This window comes from Alligator sinensis, unplaced genomic scaffold, assembly GCF_000455745.1.
Source record: "Alligator sinensis unplaced genomic scaffold, ASM45574v1 scaffold1133_1, whole genome shotgun sequence".
Taxonomy (NCBI): Eukaryota; Metazoa; Chordata; order Crocodylia; family Alligatoridae; genus Alligator; species Alligator sinensis.
Genome location: NW_005842285.1, coordinates 1430289 through 1450771, shown reverse-complemented (window position 1 = coordinate 1450771; position 20483 = coordinate 1430289). Strand labels below are relative to the sequence as shown.

The 20483-nt window shown below is 50.4% G+C and overlaps 1 protein-coding gene and 1 long non-coding RNA gene across 12 annotated transcripts in view; both read left to right on the top strand.

Annotated features, from left to right (window-relative positions):
• Nucleotides 1-8419, top strand: part of LOC112550997 — a 19155-nt gene extending 10736 nt beyond the window's left edge. Inside the window, exons 2-3 of the long non-coding RNA XR_003095100.1 lie at nt 4835-5025; nt 6167-8419. This is a non-coding gene — a long non-coding RNA (uncharacterized LOC112550997). The remainder of the gene's footprint in view (nt 1-4834; nt 5026-6166) is intronic.
• Nucleotides 1-20483, top strand: part of CLASP1 (cytoplasmic linker associated protein 1) — a 251743-nt gene that overhangs the window by 29725 nt on the left and 201535 nt on the right. The gene's annotated exons all lie outside the window — the stretch shown is intronic.

Below are 20483 nucleotides of genomic sequence, written 5' to 3'. Positions count from 1 at the left end.
GTGAATGGAGATCTATGCATGCGGCAGGGTCTCGCCCATGAAGTGAACATGCCATTTCAGCTCGTGTTATTTCCGCTTCACCAGTGTAAGAGAAACTGCTCCCGTTGGCCTCTTCGAAGGCAGGAAACCTAATGATACCAGCCAGAAGACATAGTATTGTTCAAATCTAACGCTTTGAATTGATGGGAGTCCTCTGAGGAATGGCTGCAGTTGATATCAGTAATTTCTATGTTAGAAGTCATCCATTTCTGCTCGCTGAGCTAGTCCCTGTAAATTGGCAAATATCTAACAGGGCTACACAAAGAAATTATCTGATTCTTTTGCTGTTGTATCTTGATATCCTCCATATAGCTCATAGCAGGTGGCATTACCCTATTTACTTGACCCTAAGAATAAGACAGTCCTCCAATAATTTGACTTTTATATATGGAAAATTTATTATAATTTTCTAGGTATACAATCTCATTATTGGAGGTTTGCCTTGAATTTGCTCCCCTCCCACTGTTATAGTAGGGAAGATTTAATGTGGAGGGTCAGGTACCCACCTTGCCCTCTGCTTCCCGTCTCCCCCCAACTTCTCCCCCATGCAGCCCCTTCCCCCCCATCACACCCTGCTCTCTCTGAGCACATACAAGTGAGAAGCAAATTTGAAAACATTGATCTTGAAATTACACATAGCTGTAATAGTTTGCATGTAGTACCCAGAGACTTAGTTCGTCCAGAATTGATGCAGTTTACCTTTTTGGAAACTGCTGCAAGTTTCAGCACAGGTACTTCATGAAGACGCTTTTAGGCAGTCCTTTGGTACCTATTTATAATAGTACAAACTAGGTATGATAGTAGTCCAAAGCCAAAAGACTCTTCTTGATCTACCATATAGTTAATTGGACTCGGCCTCACCAGAATCAACAGCTTTTCAAGCCATGGTTTCCCCACAGCTCAGCACTGCTGTGTGTGTGTGTGGTCCAGATACCTTCCACAAAGGATCCACTTGTTAATTAGTCCTCCACTCATAACTGGAACTGGATGGTTTTGTCATGAGTCCTGCGATGCTCCAAAAATGTATTTGCAAATGAGGCGCAGGGCAGCCTGGTCCAGCTTATTTTCATGGAAGATGGAGCCACAATAATTGTATGCAATGGGCTGAGATAAGGATTCTGGGGACCCCATTTGGTGATGTTTGCCAGACGCTTTAGGCTGGTGAAGAAACAGGACTCACTGGAAATGGGAAAAATAAGGTGCAGCTCAGCTGTGGGAGTGAAGAAGTAAAAATGTGTGCAATGTAGTGGCTCACCATGACTTGCGTTGGCACTGAGGAGGACTGCATTCAGTGGGCACTACCATGTACGTTGTTTAGATGGGCTGCACTGATCTTTCCCTGGCTAGAAAGATACCATAATGATGGTTTTGGTCTAGGTGTTTTTATGTATCTGGCAGGGGAGATACCTTTTTTGCCTTGAATGACTTAGTGTAGCTCAGGGGTGGGTAAAATATGGCCTGTGGGCTGGATCTGGTTTGCCAGCTGATTGTATCTAGCCCACATTTGGGTGGCTGCGAACTCGTGGGATCTGGCCCACGAGCAGCCGGCGGCTCCGACTCCAGCTGCTGCATGGTGCCATTAAGGTGGGGTTGTTTTACTGTGCCAGGTGAGTGGTACTTCTTTTGCCCAGCACCGATGTGACGGCATCAGCTGTGGACCCAGGTGGATGCTCTGATCCCCACCAGAAACCTGCCTGCCATGTCCACAGCTGACATCAGTGCCCGCCTGGGGCTGCTTCCGGCGTGTTGGGTGGGTGCTGGCCTAAGCTGTGGATGTAGCTGGTCAAAGTGGGGATTGGGGCATGCTGCAGCTCTGGGTGGCATCGGGATCAGGGCGAGAGAGAGAGAGAATTGCGGCCCTCGAGAGGACTCATTAAGTGACCTGTCAGCCAAAATAATTGCACATCCGTGACTTCAGGTGTTTTTGGTTAGCTGGGGGGGTGCTAACTTGGGAACTTCCCTAAGTGGCCCTCCGGCCCAAATAATCTCCCACCCCTGATTTATGGAGATGGAGGATTGGTTGCTTTTGCACTTTTCCTCTAGCTTGCTCCTTCTGCCTTTTGGTTCGGGACCAGCAAGACTAGGAGGTGTCTGAGCTATTAAGGCCTCGAGGCTTGGGGCTTGCACATAGGATGCCTGCCATGGATTTGGGAATATCTGAAGTCCCAGGCTGAAGAATCTGGGAGGGAGGAGACTTGCCGGTGGTAACACCATACGGACTAGATTGATTGAGCTCTGCTCAGTCTATAGGATTCGGAGCTGGCCCAAGACATGAAATTAAAAAAAAAAAGTGGTACATTCCCATCACCATTTTTGGCACCAGGGAGGGTGGCAGAGCTTGGTCCAGCCTCTCCAAGTGCTGGCCCGGTACTGTAATACCTCCAGGCTGGTGCTCGTTTCTTCCTGGGGGAGCAGCTGTCTGTTTTTTTTGGTGGGTTTTTTTAAGGGCCCCACACAAAAAAATGTTCCTGTCAACATGTTTGCCCAATACGGACCTTATATTTTATAGTCATGTATTGTTGGCTGCATTTAATCAACTTTGTAGTTGGTTTCCCGGACCAAGCACATGGTGCTTTTGGCAGCAGTTTAATGATAGACAGTGTGTTTAATGAGGTTTCCTTGTATGCGAAGGAGGGGCTGCAAGTAAATGTGGTAATAGTTTTGGGTCTACTTGGAAACCTTATAGCCTATTAAATGACATGGGGAACAAATGTCAGCTCTTAAACTTCTGGGAGGACTTTGTGTCTGGCTGTTTGTATATTCAAATAGGGGTTGCTTGTTTATTCAAGCAAACCATCTTGTGGTCTTTGGAGGCGAACCTTGGCCTGGAGTTTTGATCGCTGGCATGCGCATATCAACCAGCGGTATTTGAGCAGCCTCCCGAACAACCCAAACTTCTGTATTTCCACGTTTGAAAGGCATCAGATTTGATAACCACCTCCTGTTGGAATGAGCAAATGCCATTTGAGGTTTGGCTTTGGATCCCTTTGCTTCTTTTTTTAGGCTGATGGAGCTAATATTATTACCTCCATTTCCCCACCTCTCCCATCGTATGCTGATATGGGCTGACATTTAACAGAATGAATACGTGTGTGCGTGCATGAAAATCGTGCGTGGAAAGATCCTGCTGTGGCTGTTGCAACAGCTCCCTGCCTGTCCCAATTAGATCACCGGGCATGATAGCGGTGTAGCTTCCCTGTTGAATTATATAGGAAATGAGTAGGATCATTGCAGTGCACGTGGAGGGATCTAGGGGCTGTTAGCTGCTCAAGTGTTATGGACCCGCCTGTATTGCATGGGCTTCTGGAGGAAATTTGCTGCGTAAATCACTGCATTATGAAGAATTGGCGGCACCCAAAGGTCAGAACTTACCTGCCCTACAGGATGCTTCTCGGGGGGTTTAATCTAGTGACATAGGCTGGTTGGTATTTGCATGTGTAAACTGGTTGAGAGAGCATCTTCTCCGGCCTTCTGGGTTGCTTTGCCCCTTGGGTTGAGGCAGCATGTTGCTGCCAGGATCATTTTCCTGGCCCCAGGTCTGACAAGGTCGCCCTGCTCTTGTGAGTCCCTGCATTGGCTTTCCCCCGCTCCTCTGCATCAGATGCAAGCTTCTTGTTCCCTTTTAGGAGCCTTTGCAACTCATGTGTTGTGTCTCGTTGCATTCCCCCAGCCTTCCTCACCGCTCGCCCGCCAGGGGAACATCCTCCATCTGTTGTTTGGCCTTCTCTTTCGTGCCTGCTGTGTTCCTGGCCCACTTTCCCAAACTATTATTTATTTGCATTGCTGTAGTGTCTGGAAGCCCTGAGCATGAGGAAGGACCCCATTGTGCTTGGCGCTGTGCTAGCACACAACATAAGGATGGTCCCGGTTCCCAAGAGCTTCGAGTCTAAGTGTAAGACGAGAAATAACAGGTGACTGCCAACAGGCAGATGGAGGAAGGACAAGGAAACAGGGAGACACTACTGGACAGTGTGTTGGGCAGGGGTTTTAGCATTTCTGGCACCCGATTGTTGCCACTGTTGCCCTTGGAGAGTCCTTTAAGGAAGATGAGGCAGCCTTATAGATGTTTCTGGGGAACTCTTCCCAAATGTGATAGGCAGCAAAGGTGCATGTTTGAAAGGTGGACGAGTTGGTGATGGAGGCAGTCATGGTGGACAGGGAGGAGGGCAGGAGTTAACTGCTCAGTACCAAATGGGAAGTCACAGGAAGGGCATAAGCTTTGAAGATCCTTGAAAGGGGGGAAAAAAAAACAATAGCACAAGTTGAATGCTATAGAAAAGGGAGAGTCTATGGAGAGATGCAAAAAGAGGGTGTGACTGGTCATCATGATGGGCTGAGGAAACCGTCTTTGCAGCAGTAGTCTGAGTGGCTGCAACAGGGCAGGGCTGCATTTGTTAGGTCAAGGAAAAGGATGTTGCAGTAGCTGAGATGCGAGATGGTGAGTCTGGCTGCGAGTGTTAGCTGTGTGGGTAGACAGCATGTATGCTAGAGATGTCCTGCAGAACGAATCAGTGAGATTTATATGCAACTTACTATAAAGCTGCTATTTCAACTGTTCGCTTTCAAAGTTTAACTTCTGCCATGATGGCTCTGGTTAATGGCTGGACAGGTGGCTACCACGTGTTACTGGGAGCTGTATATCTTGCGTGTTTATATCTGTTAAAACACTGGCTTGTAACCTGCTAGTTGTGCATATATCTGCTCTTTGTAACCCCGTGTCCCTCAGCATTACCCTTGTTCTCTCGGGCTTCCTTCCTTTGTTTAAGCCTTCTTATTGTGTCTTGTCTTGCATTAGATCATGAGCTTTTTCTGGCCTGGACAGCTCATTCTGCGCTCCAACTCCATTGCAGGTCCTACAGATGCAATCAACTTGAGAATGGGAGGCTGACTTGCAAACTCAATGCGAATGGTCACCTCAAAACACGCAGGGGTGAAAACCACTCACCAAGTGTGCGCGCTCTTTCGATCAAGGTCCTTGCCATACAGGTGACGATGCAAGACATGATATCATGCTATATTATTTCCAGTCCAGTGTATTAGGGCACAATAATTCTCTAAAACATAACACCTGCATCATGAAAACACCTGATGGTGGTTCATCTTCCAGGGACTCCAGGCATACTGGCAGATTGCAGTAGAAGAAAGTTTGTGCATAAACACAACTGGTTTTTAAAAGCTTCTATGAATTCAATCCCACTTTCTCAAAATAGGTTTACCCCTTTCTTGACTTGAGGGAAAACAAGCCTTTATTAACGTTGACTGGGTGGGCATAGGCCAACCAAGAAATATGCCTCTCTCTCTTGTTAAAGGAGCGCCATGAAATGTGTAACAACAGAATTTTTGGTATAACAAAAGAGGAAATGGGGACGTCAGTGAAGGTCACAGGTTTATAACACAGGTTTTGTGGAGGGATACCAAGCAGAGCATGCTGGCCAGCTACCCACTGCTCTGCAAGTGTATCCAGAGAGCCCATGGATGCTACCAGGTGAAACCGTGTCTGGAGACGCGTGAAGAACAGCTGCCCAGTTGACCAGGTTCCCCCTAGCTAGGGCCACCTTCCTTATCTGGTACACAGCAAGTTTGGCCAGAGCCAGGAGCAGGCTGACCAGGAGGTCCTGGGACTTGGTGGGGCCACAAATGGGGAGTGCATAAAACAAAAGGTTCATGCCGGGGTGGTGGATGGGCGCTTGAGGTCAGCATGCCCCCAAGAAGCAGGTGTTGCGGGGGGACTTAGAAGCGTGCTAGATAGGCTTCCCTGCAGATGGGTCCGTGTAGGAGCTACCAGTCTAGGTCCATGGTGGCTCATGGGATCAGGGTAGAATACATGCCATACTGGGGACCCTCGCCCTCCCTGAAGGTGTCCTGCCACTTAGTGTCTCCGTGGGACATGGGGGTGGAACAGTGAATAGCACGGAGGATGAGCGTGCAGAGCTGGTGGCAGTGGGTTGCAGAGAAGCAGGCTGGTTTTGTTATCCCCCAGCCTGAGGTGGTGCGTGTGCATTGCCATGGGGGTTTTTTTGAGCAGGGAAGGCAGGAAATGAGTTGTTTCTGGTCCAGAGGTGGGTCAGGACCGAGAGTCTATGTCGGATCCCATGCACCTTGCTTCTGCTCTTTTTCTCTTCCCTAGGAATCCTCAGGAAGCAAGCAGACGAGCAATGATAACGCAGCCTAATTGTGGCTTTCAAATGCCGTTGAGCTCCTGATAAACATACAGCTGTATCTGAGTCATGGACAGATCTTGCATCCAGGTGCCAGCACCCTCCTGTCAACACGAATGGTTTTCCCCTACCAAATCTTGCAGATTTGAGGCTTCTCTCAGATCCTTGACCTTTTCAGACTTGAGGCCCCCTTCCATAACATTTGTGAATTGAGTAGCACGCCATTTCAAAGACTAATTTATATATTACAGTGCTTACCTCCTTGCAGTGGGGGCAGGGGAACAGCCAGGCCGGGGGAACCTGAGCCTTCCTTTATCTGCTTACCTCCTTGTACCTGAAGGTTGAGCCTGCCTTTATTTGCTTTTCTTCTCTCACCTCCTTATGCACCCTTCAGAGGATCTTGTGGCACCCCAAGGTGCCCCAGTACCTTGGTCAAGAATTCCTGTTATGGTACCTGCTAGAGTTTAAAAAGCTTGGGTCCATCTGCAAGCTACCTGAGAGTTCATCTGGTGTCTTTCAGCAACCATATTTTCACATGTACCACACACCTGCACATACAATGCACACTTTGCTTTTGGGAAAGCAAAATGAGGGGGAAAAAAATGTTTCTATAATTCTGGCTGCATAGGCAGAGCCTAATGTTCAGCTCACTCACCCAAAGTTGAAACCCCAGCTACTGCTTAAGACTGGTCTCTATGGGTGGAGCTACATTTTGAAAAGAGCAAAAAAAAATTGATAAGGCTGTGAAATAGGAGAAGAGAGACTAGAAGGAGCTAAAAGACAGCAGAATGGTGAGAAGAAAGATTGGCTTGATTAGTGGGATATCAAGGCCATCACACCGGAGAGATGTAGCTTAATACCTGAGGAGTGAAGAACAAGCCATTAGGTCAGTTGCCTTCCTCAGCTGCCTGAATAGAAATGCCACTGCTTCTGCAAGCAGGAATCAAAGTTGGGTGCTTTTATTCCAAGCCAAAAATAAATTTTTGTGTTAAGACATGCATCCCAATTTTGGGGGCGGGAGCTGACTGGGGGTGGGGGTTGGTATGCATGGTATGTGAGTAAATACAATGTTCACCCATGAATACACAGATGTATCTTGGCAGTCAGGTATTTAAAAAGATGAGAGGAGGGCATCTATTAATGAAGGCACCTCCTCTGGCTTGGGGACTTTCATTTGAGTCCCATAGGATTCACGGCCCCTCCCTGTGAGCCCATGCATATGTAATGCCCTTTTCACCTTGGAATCAAGGTCACACCTTTTTTGGCATGATGGATGGGGCAAATAGGGCCCTTGATGGCTGGACTGCTATATACAACCTTTCAAGTACTCTTGAAACCCTTCTGCCCCAGATGCTCCCCTAAAATGACATCTCAGTTTTTTTCATTTGAATACTCCCGGGTCTGCCAGTACTTTCCCTTCATCAAGGGAACCGCACTACAGTGTGTAGATGCAGAAATCTTGTATGTGAAACGTATCCAAGCCTCTCAGGGTGTGCATCACGAGCAAGGAGAGGGTTAAAAAGCAGCCGGTTTCAACCCAAGGCTTTGCAGTAGGAGCTTTGTCCTATCTCCAGGTGTGCGGTGCCCTGGATGCATCTGGTTGCATCATAGAAAGTACTTGCCTGTGCGATGCATGCTTAAAGGCTGTTGAAAATGCACCGGACACGGACAGCGGTTGTATCATAATGTGGTTTTCCATCTGTACTCTGCTACTATTTAGGAATTTGGAGTGGATACAGACAGCTAGGAGACTTTTGGTACCCACCTCCAGTGAGGAAAGCAGACCCATGGGGGCTTGAGGAGCTCACCGCTTATCTTCCCTCTGCTCCTTTCAGAGGGATCAGTGGTTTCAGGTGACTTAGTCGCTGAGCGGAGAGGAGGGCAGAGCAGTCTCTTTCTGGGACTCGCTTGCTGTCCTCCAGACAGGCGGTCGGATCGACTTGGTTTGGCTGCTGGGGTTGGGTTTTTTTGGCAGAAAACGTGCTGAAGAGTGAATCAAGGAAAAGCGCTTGTACACTGTCCTTTACGCAGAATAGCGCATGTGGGGGCAGGACAACGGGCTTCGTTCAAAGCTAGATCTTGCTTCGGTGGAAGTCGGGCTCGTTAAAAAAACAACCCAACGCCCCCCGCCCCCCCCCGCCCTAAAACTGTATTAGAGATTAATTATCAAAGATTTGTAACAGCATCTGTGATATCAACACTGGCATGCATATTAATAAAGATAATTTACATTTGAATTCTGCTGTGTAACGAACTTCTTTTTAGGGAAGGCATTTTCTTCCAGGCTAACCCTTAATGGGAGATAATTAAGGGCAAATAATCTTATTTATTCAATTGTTACGAAAGTCAGTTTGTTGTTGAGTTTTATAGTAATCACTTGTTTTATGTTCCTACTGCAACAAATGGTTGGGGCTTTCGGGGAGCTAACGTAGCTGTCCCTTTTTTTAAGGACAGATTGGATTTGTATTCCCGGTAGACTTTTTTTAGACTTGCGTGTGTTGGGGCATTGAAGTTTGTGCAGGGGTCATGTTTTTTGTTTTGTTTTTTTAGTGGGGAGCAGTTGTGGGTTTTCATATTTGCCTTCAGTTTTGAAGAATCCTACAGGGCCTACTTTGGGCCAAAATATCAGGCATTGTATAAAGCAGCTTTTACCAAACACAAGACAGTAGCAATCTTTGTGTGATTATTATGAACGTCTGCAATATGTTCAAAAACATCCAAACCAACCCCCTCAGACTATTTGCAACCCAAGCATTGCAATGATGTTTTTGCACACACGACCCTGAAAGAGCGAGGACACGATAAGCAAAATGAAACTTGTTTTTCCCTGAACAGAGAGAAATGCTGAAAGTTGAGTGTATAGCGTACAGATTAATGCACATGTGGGTATGTAACGGCTCTCTCTTGCTAACCAATAGCAAATCAATGTTTTAAAATCTCTGCTTTCAGCATCCTTTTTAATTTGAGCTGATGGCTTCAAGTCAAGTTAGGGCTGGCTGCTTTCGGGAACAAACATCATTTACTGGACTTGGGACAGGAGGAACTGGGTGAAATGCTACAGCTTGCGTTAAATAGGAAGAGGGGTTAGAGGCCTTAGAGGTCCCTGTCGGCTTCACAGTCTGTATGTCCAAGGTGGTGTTACGGCACTGTTTCTCAAGCTTCTCATACCTGAAGCATGCTTTTTTCCCCCCTGGATTAAAATTGGCAGCATACTTCTCTCTTGTGCCCAAAAAAGGGGTGGGTGCTTGTGTGTATGTGCACAAACTTCTTCAAAACTTGCTATATTCCATTCCCTTGCCAAAAGAAATCATAGCAGTGATGAGATGAGATGTATTTTTCTGAATTTTGCAGCACCCCAGTTGAAAAGCACTGGGGTAGATCCAAAGTCAGAAAAGACCTGGAGTTTGGAGGCCTTGCAGCTAAAAAAGAGTTGAGGACCCCTGAACTAGCTGGTGCCACTGCAGGGTGGCAAGGCAGGACCTCATCGTGCTGTGCCCTGCTCTTTCCACTGCCCGTCTCCTGCCGAGCCCAGGAGCGTGGAGGGGAGCTAGGGCAGTGCCTTGCTGCTGAGGCTGCTCCTGCAGGGTCTTGCATGCTGGCGACTACCCCTGCAGCCCATCCTGCCCGCCCCAGGAGTGGAAAGGATGAGCAGGACTGCAAAGGGCAGCTCCATCCGTGCGTCTGCTTGCCCATAAGCATGGGAAGGGTTGCCCGGGGGGGTAGGAAAGGGTGGCAGCAGTACCCAGAGGGGCAGCCTTGAGGAGCTGGGGCAGGTGCTGGATGGGGAGGAAAGCATCTCCGTCTTTACCCGAGGTGCTTGTGGCACGCCGTGCGGGAATCGGTGGTGTACAGAGTAGAGGGCGAGGAGATCTGGCATTTTAATGACCCACGTTTCTATAAAACTGGCTCACAGATAGCCGAACAGCTCTCTCGTTGTTAATGCTCTGCTTTGCTGTCGGAGTTAGCCGTGCCCTTTCCCTTACCTTGGCCACCGATCTGGGAAGGGCAACAAAGATGAGGCCGTTTCTGTTGACTGATTCCTCCTCTTGTGTGTTTTACTATGCGACGGGCTTTAGTCTGATCTTCGTCACGCTGAGGGTAAATCCAGAGCAAGTCTTTCTATCTTCAAACAAATTGCTCAGGATTTAGAGGAGCGCAGCTGAGCTGAGACGCTGGCCCTCCCTCGCTTACAGGCGAGAGTGTGCCTTGGCGAGTAGCTGGGAGAAGGCTCAGCCCGGTTGGTCTCCATCTGGCCTGATGGACTAGTGGGTTGTGGCTCGCGTCCTGGGAGCTTATTTGACTCTTCAAAGCTGATGAAGTTTTGTAGTCGAGGTAAGCAGTAGGGCTGGGACTTTCAAAAGAGCTCAGGGGCATTTTTTCAGACCAGCTTCACTCTGTGGGTTGAGTCTGGGGTTTGGCAGGGAAACAGCTAGCAATTGAGGCCGTGTTTCCTGACTTCCCAGCCATAGCACTGAGCACCAGATAACCTTTTCTCTCTCCCCCGTGCTAACAAGCCTCGACTGTGTCCGGGGTTGGTAATCCTTCTAACGGCAGCATGGATGAGGTTCCCTTGTCTTGTTGTGTGTCTAAATCTCTCCTGCTTTCTAATTTCTTTGCCTTCGTTTATGTGTAGTGTGCACTTCCCCAACAGCGGCAGGCCGTCAGAATGGATCTTACCTTGGCTTTCATCTTGCATCAAAAGATGAAAAAGAAATGTGAACATCCATTTGACTTGCACAGGTAAAAGCAGCTAGTTCTGGCATGCAGCAGCGTGTGTGTGATATTTAAGGACTGTTCCAGATTTAGTTGGATATATCTTTCCTCTGATTCAGTACCCATTGTTGACAAGTGTATTTTGCATGAGTGTGTGTCCAAATGGGCCTGTTCACAGTGCATCATATAGATTCGGAGGCCGGAGGCTGTAGCCTCGGATCAGTGGGGGCCAACCTCATTGGCAGGCATGGTACAAATTAGCCCCGCGCCCTCCCTAAGTACCACTGCGATCCCCTTCCACTGCCCAAAAACATCCCTAGCAACATGGACAGACAAAACAGTTATATCAGGTTAACGTTGCATCAGTTGGTTTGTGGAAATTGTTTCATGTGTTTGCTCTGTCCTACATTAGATAGAAACTAAATGTGGGGGGTGGGTTATCCCTAAATGCTGGCAATAAGTGAAAAATATGCTGAATTACCATGGTTTGTATTCCACTTGCCATAGGATAGAGTAGACTTATGACATGGGTACAGCGGCTCAATTTTATGTGTGGCCAGTTCCCCCTTTATATGGTCACGTCCCCCTTTCTCCTGTTATCATCGGACTAATTTTGCAGGAAGGGTCTCCTCACTCCCCAGTGTGGTGACATTGCGGCCAGGCCCTGCGAGAGCAGACTGGGAATCGGGGCTGAACAGGTGCGGTACTTTAGCATCTCTTCGCCTACAGCAAGGGACTGAAAAGGGATGTCCTAGAGGAACGGGACACTTGTAAGGACCCAGCCAGTTCTCTTGGAGGAGCAGCCTCAGTAGGTTATGCAGGTGGAAACTACCTGGTCCCTTTGTTTCCTTTTGTCATCTCCTATCAGCCGCCTCTGGGCATTCAGATCACCCGTGGGCTTCTGGGAAGCTTTTGGCTTTTTGGGAGGTTTCCTGGCAGTCATTTAGGCAGGGAGCCCAATGGGTGAGGTACAAGCAGGGAGTCCTGGATGCAACCGGGTGCTATTGGCACTAAGACTCAGCTAGACAAGTCCATGGGCTGCTGTGTGAGGATGGGGATGTCCAGATACCCAGCACATCCCTTGGTCCCTAGTTTCTTCATTCAGCAGAAAAACCACAAGGCTCTAGGCAGGAAGGTGGCATCAAGAGGATGGCCTAGCGCAAGGCAAGACAGGGCTGCAGGCTGTCTACATTTGTCTCGCTCTGCCTTGCAGATCTCTTAGAGAAGGCAGTGTAGAGAGGCACCTTATAGACTCACTTCATCAGATAGCCTCCAACGAAGGGAGCTCTTGCTCAAAAAAGCTTATACATCTCTGATTCAGTTGGTCTGTATGGTGCATCTCTACTCTGCCTTCTGCCTGCCCTCAGACTGTCATGGCTAAATCTTTTTCAGTCCTCCTAGAGTTTTAGGGCCCAGCTGGAATAACCATACTGGAGCAAAAGAGGGGCAAATTCTTGGCTTAGCTGTACAGCAGAGGAGGATCTGGTACAGTTGCTCACTCGCCCCTTCTCCATAAAGAGGAAAAGTATTCCCTCTCCTCCTCCTCCCTTTCTCCCCTTCTCTCCCTCTCCTCCTTCTGTCTCATATTTCTAGGGAGTGAAGCAGACAGACGAGTGCAGGCTGCCGCATCTCGTGCGTTAGGGCAGTGCCAGAGCCCATCTGTCAAAGGGGTGAATCACAAGGAGCTTGAGCAGGAAATGAGTTTCTCTGAGTCTGAGGGTTTGCCGGGAAGCAGGTGCAGGGCTCCCCCTCCCCACGCAGCACCTCTCCGGTTTGCTCCAGGGAAGAGCCGGTTTTTCTCGCCTCCTCCTGCTTGTCTGCACAGGGAGCAGTTCCTGCCGATGGCCCGTGTTCCTGTGTTGCTGAGCCGGCTTTCAGAGCGAGAGGCCAAGGAAGCTCCGGCCTGGGGGGGAGGATGCCAGGAAGGAAATCGGACAGGGAGGAGACCCGGCTATTACCCTGGAGCTGTGCTGGGTCCCTTCCCTGGATGCAAACCGAGGCTGCCAGATCGAGTTTTTGTTGGGTTCAGAAAGTACTGGTCATCAGAGGACCTTCATGAGCATGCTAGACACCTTCCAAATACACCCCGAGCTCCCGCCTGCAGGCTCAAAGCCTGCCGTAGACATGAGAAGCAGCTTTTATATCAGGTCACTGATCCCATGAGCCAGCAATTTCCACCATCTCTTTGGCCTCTGGAGGAACAATACGTCTATATGTGCGGGAGACAGGCAGAGCGATGTAGCAGAAGGGTTTGGTGCAGAACGCAGCTTGCAGCCGCTCCTCCCTGTTTGTGGCAGGACGAAGCACCTGCTCTGCTCACCCCTTGGCAAACCCGTCTGCGAAATGGGGGGAGTTTCTAACTACAGAGCCCAGACGGACTGAAGCGGAGCCCAGCTCTGCTGCCGAAGTAAGTGCGAATAACCCTGGAGTGTGTCGACAGGGAGCTGGGATCGTGATCCCTTGCACAGAGCAGACCACAGATCGCGGTCCCTTTTGCGGTTCCCCTGCTGCGCCGGCGGAGTGTGGTGTGTGCAGGTACGGCCAGGAAGGTGGAGTTGCTGCTCTGAGGAGCACATGGGATACAGTGCCCCAAACCGGCCCGCTTCGCCCTTCTCCCTTGTTTTCTTTCCGCTCCGTGCAGAACAAGCTCTAAAGCACCGGTGCTCAGCATTTTGGCCCTGCATGCCAGATGAGTAACGCAGGGCTGGACTAGCCGTGGGGCCAGTTATCACCCCTTCTTTGCCCTGCAGACTGGGATTGAGCCCTGGGAGCCCAGCATCACCCCCTTCAACCACCTCCCCATGCCAGGATTGGGTCCGGGTGGCCCAGCACCACCCCTTTGTGCCTGCCAGGCTCCGGGAATGGGTTTTGGGGTCCCAGCGCTATTCCCACCTGGCCCTGAGAGCTGAAATCAGGTGCTGGATCCAGTGCACAGGGCTTGGGGGTCCCCATAGGTCTGGAGATTTGGTAATAAGGGAGTGGTGGTACTAAATTTCCAGGCCTGTGGAGAGCCCTGCGGGCTGGATGACACCGTGCCGTGGGTGGGAGGGTAAGCACCCCTGCTCCGGAGCAAGGGTGACAAACACGCCAGATCCGGCCTGCAGAACAATGTTGTGACAACCCCCCTGAGCCCGAGCATCTTTCCTCTGTTCTGCTGTGTGTCCTGGGGGATAGACCGGGTCTTGCTCCTGGGGAGGACTCCTTGCTCCTAGCAAACTTAGTTTCCTTCACCCCAGACCGGACCCTCGCAGCTCCAGCGGCGGCAGTTCTGCCCCTCGGGGATACCCCCTGGGTTTGCAAAGTAAAGAAAGCAGATCCTCCCCACCTCTCCCCTTCCACGAGCATCCCTTGCTCCGTGATCACACTTTGCCACAATCAGTAAGGCAAAATGGAAAACAGGTTTTGTTACAGGAAGGATAAATCGTGGGGACAAAAGGAGCTACAGTTTGAGAGAGAAGAGCAAAATACAGGGTCAGCAACACCGGATCTCGCCCTGCTTCCCTATGTAGAAACAACTCCAGAATAATCCCTTGTAACCAGCCGGTTCCCGGCAGGGGGTTTTTCTTGGCTTGCTTCCTGCCAACCTCCCTCAGCTTGCCCTAGCTAGGGCTTAAATACCTGGTTTTCAGTCTTTTCTTATTTGTAGACCCCTTTGGAAATTTCAAATGGAGGTACAGACCCCTCTGATTTGTAAGCATAGGTATTCACATACTTTTGATCATAGTCATCCTTCATGGACCCTTAAGACGTAGTCTGCGGACCCCCAGGGGACCACGGATCGCAAGTTAAAAGCCACTGGTCTAGGTGGATTCTCCAAGTTTGGGAGCATCTGGGTTTCGGGGTTTTTTTTGTTTTTTTTTTACCAGCTTAGAAGCTGGGGCCAGAAAACCTCCCCTCTTCCCTGAGGATTTCCTGAGCACCGCCCCACTTTCCAGGCACCAGGCTTTATCCCTTCTAAATCTCTCTCTTGTTTCGGGGGAGTCTCGATAGTATATAGATTAACTTTTCCTTTCCACCAGGTGGGAGTGACTGAAGGCATCCCTCCTTTTTCAAAAAGCTATCTGGGCCCATTTAGTTGGGCTTTGTTTCAGTCTGTGCAGGGAGCAAACGCGACCGTCTGTGAATAGGAACGGCTGTTCTTTCGTGGACACCCCCCAGCACCACCCTGCCTGGCCCAAGATGCATACCAGCTGGTCTCTTGGGTGTGTGCTAAATACCTTACTGAGTTATCTTCCAGTTATAGCGTCTGTGCCTGAGGGTGAGTGATACCCGCGTTAGCCCCCATGGTACTCGAATACTGCTCATCCTACCGTCAGAGGTGAGTCCGGCTCCAGCCACCGAGGAGCCCCGCTTGGTCTGGATCCAGCTCAGCGGCTGGGTGAATTTGACACTCCTGGTCTAGGAAAAAGTCCTTCAGAGACTGCATATGAATATTTAAACCTGAAATGGAGGCCTCGGCTATTAGCAAGGTGTCCCTCCCACTTCCCCTTGGCTGGGGCTTTCAGATGAGCAGACAACGGAATAACTTGACGCGAGCAAAATCCATGAAGGCACATGGCAAGTTTGCCTGTGGCGATTAATGTGTTTCAGTGGTCTTGGATGCTGAGTCCAAGGATACTTTTACCTGCAGCAGAATAATGCTTAGCCCTTCTGTCCGAGGGTTTTTTTTTGTTTGAGGTTCTTCTTTTTCCCTCCAGCCATAGCTGTGTTTGCGAGGAGGTCGCTGCTGCTTGGTAGAGTCTGCACCAAGACAGGTTCTGGTGCTGTATAGTTCGAGGGGGCAATGTAATGGTTAGAGCAAACATGGGTTCAGAGAGGATGAGTTGGGGCTGGGAGATGAGCCAGCTCGGGCTCAGATGGGGTGCAGGAAATGGAGATTCATTCCCCAGCCTTGCCGCAGATTCATGCTGGGTGCATTTACACGTTCAGTAATGTGCTGTAGTTACTGCGCATTACATTTTGTACTTCTTTTTTTGTGCATGGGTTTTTCCAGACAGCTGCACAGTAGCCTGGTCCTGCTGCATCGTAGCGTGTTAGCACAGGTTTTGCCTGGCACGCTTCTGTGCAATGTCATTAGGCGACTGCACAATTAGCGCCTCGTGTAGATGCACCGTCTGTGGCTTTGGGCAAGTTGCACGTTTCTCTCTGTGTCTCTTCTCCCCATTTGTAAAACCAGATTGATACTATACACTCGTGTGTGTGCTGGGGGTTTCGGGGGGTTGCATACAGACTGAGTGGTTGTGGGGACCAACTTTTTTGGCAGTCATGCCACAAATTACCCCCGCGCTCTCCCCAAGTGCCACGCCGATCCTTTTTCTCTGCCTGATCTGCTGCTCTGCTTTCCCAATCTCCTGCTGTCCCCTCCCCAGTCTGCCAGATGTTGCACAGAGAAGCTGCCCCTGCCATATGCTGCAGGTTTCCCCCCTCCACTCCCCCCGTAAGTTTTTAATGGTGGTTTTCTCCGTTGTTTGTGGTAATGCTGTAATTTTTCTGTGACCTCCCCCCCTTCCCGGTGCTGCTGTACCTTAAATCGGGCCTCCGGGGCTGAAAGGACAAGACCTGTGACCAAAGGTGGACACACACCCCGTTCCTCCAAGCTATGAGTTAGGGGGTGGGTGAGTAAAAGCCCAAAGCCGGGTCTGTGCTGTGCTACCACACGCCACGTTCCCAAGCAGAAACTGCACCCATTTAACTTAAGTCGGTTCATTTATACCGGTGCAAAGCCCTTATTCCAGTTTAAAGGTGGCTTGTTGCAGCTTGGTTTAAATTGGTTCTCAAATGATTCGGGACAGTCCAGGTTTATGCTATTTTGCCTTTGGCGGTTTTGTTCTGGCTCAAGGATCAGATTTTGCTGGTCAAGCTGTACACCGTGGTGGCGATGAGGCAGCTCGCTCTGAGCACGCTAGCTCGACTCCTCGAATTCAGCACTGTAGCACGCACGCACGCACGCTCGCTCTGTGACGGCAAAGTGCACGGGGGGGGCTTGAAAGCTCTCATCAATCATGAAAAGCTCGTTAGAACTTGTAGGCCGCGGTTCGGCAATGAGCAGTCACCGGTGTGAGGAGTCCTGCTGTGTTTCCGAGATGTTCAGCGTGATTGAATCTGATTGCTGAACTTTAGCTCACACCTAGACCCACCTAACGAGCTGCTTAATTGTCTGCATAAATGAGTGACTGGTGTATGACAGGCCCAGTCCTGATCCTGTTCCCATTTGTTGTCAGGTGTGGACACTCGGTAGCCCTGGGAATTGGGTGCTAAATAAGGAAGGAATGTGATCCCAGCCCCGGAGGGGGACCCAATTTAATCCCAGTGCTGGCACTCCCTCTGTGGCTTTGGGCTGGGCCAGAATTTCCCTCATGCCTATTAGGAGCATGAAAAAACATATTGCATCCCTAGCTGACATGGCAATACCAGCCCAACCCTGTGTGGAGATTAAATGGACAGGGATCCCTGGTTGTGATATGGTTTCTGGGTGTCAGACTGCTCCTTCAGTGCCGTCCCACTGCCCAGCCATGCCCCCAGGAGCAGGGGTAGGAAGCAGAGACCAGGGGGTGGGAGACCCTGGATGCTGTAGCAGCAGCCGGGCACAAGGCTGGGGGCCACACGTGGGCTGGATGCAGTCCGTGGGCTACCGCTTGTTCGGCCCCGACTTGGAGCATCAAGAGGACTCCTTTTCCTGGGACGGTTGTGCATGCTGGGGAGCTTTGCTCTTCTGGCTGTCGTGGTACAGAGTCGTGGGAACAGAGGCCTGGCTGGGGTCTCGAGCTCTTATCCGACCCCCACCATGGAGGCAGGATCAAGGGCCTGACGGATATTAAACTCCCCCGTGAAGCAGTCTCCGCTTTTCCTAGGCAGTCTGTTGCAACGTGCCGCTGCCATTCAAGTAAAAGCTCTCCCTCCTATCTAACTTAAATGCTCTTTGCTGCGAATACAAGCCGGTAACTCCAGTAGACACGAAGAGCAATTGGTTGCTCTACTCTTTGTACGCTGTTATGTTAGGAGTGGACTAGCTCTCAGCCACAGTTTACCCATCTGTCGAATGGGGATAATGGTAATGAATCCCTTGGAGCCCTGCGGAGTGGCAGAGCTAGGTAAGGGATCTTGGTTGGGGGCGCAGGACTCTGCATCTCGTACGTCTGTAGTGAGCCCCAGTCATGGGCAGGGACCGCACTTGTGGCTCTCTTCCTGGAGGGTTGCGTGACCTTGGAAGCACCATTGGAAAAAACGATGTTGGCCCGTACAGAAGGCGTTAAGTTGCTCGTTATTCCTGTGTGCTCTTTCTTTTGCTCCGCGCCCGAGGGGAAGGACGCACTGATCCGCTCTGACAAAGCCGCGGCAGCCTCCTTAGCAGCTCAGCACTGGGGGCACGTGTGGGATGAAGCCTCTGGGGTGTTGTGGGCAGGGCACGAGGCAGGGGAAAGGACAGATGGGCTGCGTGGAGCCACAATCCTACCAGGTGATCGTTCCCCTTGCAGCGGGGAGACGGGACCGGTCTGCTTCCCCTACTCAGAAATGCCAGGACCCTGCCATGCCACCGTACCAATGGAGGGGCTTCCCAGCTGTGCAGCCTCTTCCCCTCCCCGGGGACAGAGCCCTCCTCTTAAGCCTGATGGATTTATGGAAACAAGTAAGGGCAGAGAAGCCGTGTTGCGGGGAGGGGGAGCAGGCTGCACAGGGATGGGAGACCGGGATGCTGTGCTTGGTTTTGCCCAAGGTCATTTGGGCAGCCTTGGCTGAGCCCAGCTGTGCCTCAGTTTCGCTACATAGGCACTGTGTTGGTACTGCGTTCTGAGATCCGGCTGCTTGCAGTTAGCGCTCACCTGCCTTCTCCCTTTCTCTCCCTTCCCATCCATCCTTCATCCCCAGGGCAACCGTGGCTAAGATCTAGCTGTGGGGGAGCACATCCTTCTGGGGCTTGGCTTACAGGGCTGTCCAGATGTGAACTACAAGCATCAGGGCCATGCAGTTCTCCGAGGGGAGACGTTCCCCTCCTAATAGGCACGAGCGAAATTCTGGCCTCCCTCAGGGGAGCGTCTCCTGAATCTCTTACCAGACCAGCCTATGGCTGAAATCAGACCGCGTGGAAGCTGCTTGGAGCAGGGACCAAGGCTTCTGGCACCTTTGGAGCTTGGTCTGGCATTTTGGGGCTGCTGCTGGAAACAAGTAGAGCGATGATCACTAATGATAATGCAAGTAGAGAGGGGGAAGGAAGCTGATGCACCTGTTTTTGATTTCCAGTCACCAGCACATAAAGGGAACTCAACAAAGAATAGTGCCGTTCGTTGGATTCCTCTCCCTAAACAAAATACACCCTCCGATCTTGCGGATGGATGTTTTAAATGAATCATTTCATCCAAGAGGCCAGAAGAGCATCTGTTAAGCCTGCTCTTCAGAGAGCATGACGTAGCTGAAATGATCTCCGTGGCCAAAAGACGTGTCCCCTTTTTCATCCCCCTCCTTCCTGATGCTGTTGAGGTCACTGTAGAGGTCTGGCTTCAGTCAAAAAAAGCTAGGAAATGCACAGTGACTGCAGACACTTGTATTTCCCTTCGGCAGGATGAACTGAGGGCAGCTTCTGCTTCTGGCTTTTCACCAACATAACTTGGGAGCAGAATCTGATCCAGAGCACTGGTTCGGATCCAGAGCATTGAGTTGGATCCAGAGCATCGGGCCGGAGCGCTTTCCCGTTAGCAGCTGGCGCTCGAGAGAGGAAAACCCTGATCATTGTAAAGAACGAGGAAACAATCTGCTTGTCTTGAAATAAGCACCACAGTTGGACCCCTTGCCTGTTGCTCTGCCCCTTCTTCGACTCGAATGCATTCAAAGAAAGGGGGGGAAACCTGTATTTGAGCAAGTTCTCATAATATCCATTAAAAAAAAAAATTGGAAGAAGGGGGAGGGGAGTCTGCTCGGATGATGGAGCGTGTGCGCTAAATGGTCCTCTCTGGATTTTTCCTGCGCGTACAGTTTGAAAGCCGAACTTCATTTGTAACCGGACTGCATGCTGGCATCCTCCCAACACTGCAGACAGCAGAGATGTGTTCTTCATCTCGTTCGGACGGCTTTTTCCAAGATGTAGACAACATTGTGAGACCCTGTCCGGGCAAGTGTATGGTATTAATAATACTCTGCAGATCTGCAGCTCTTTCAAATTGGGGAGGGGATCTGGAAACATCAGTGTGTGTTAACTAACCTCAGTACATCTCCGGGAGGAGGTAGGCAGGCTTTGCTAGCCCCATTTTGCAGAAGCATCTGGAGGGCCCAGAGGGGACTGGTTTCCATCCTTTCTCTGTGGCTGAGCACAGCTTATTGGGTGGCTCGGGGCTGATCGGAGAGCTGGGTTATCCAGCTTCCTTGCGGGGAGTGATGCAGCAATTGCATCCCCGATGTAAAGCGCAGCCAGAGCATGGGATCAGCGACTTTTATGTTCTGCCTTTCGTCCTTGACCCGCTGCCATCCTGGAACTACGCTGATCCTATCTGGCATCCTTCCCGTTCCCAGTTAAACTTGCTCTCAGTAAAATTGCATCTTCCCTTTTCCTTTGACATTACGTGTAAAAACACCCCCCCCCCC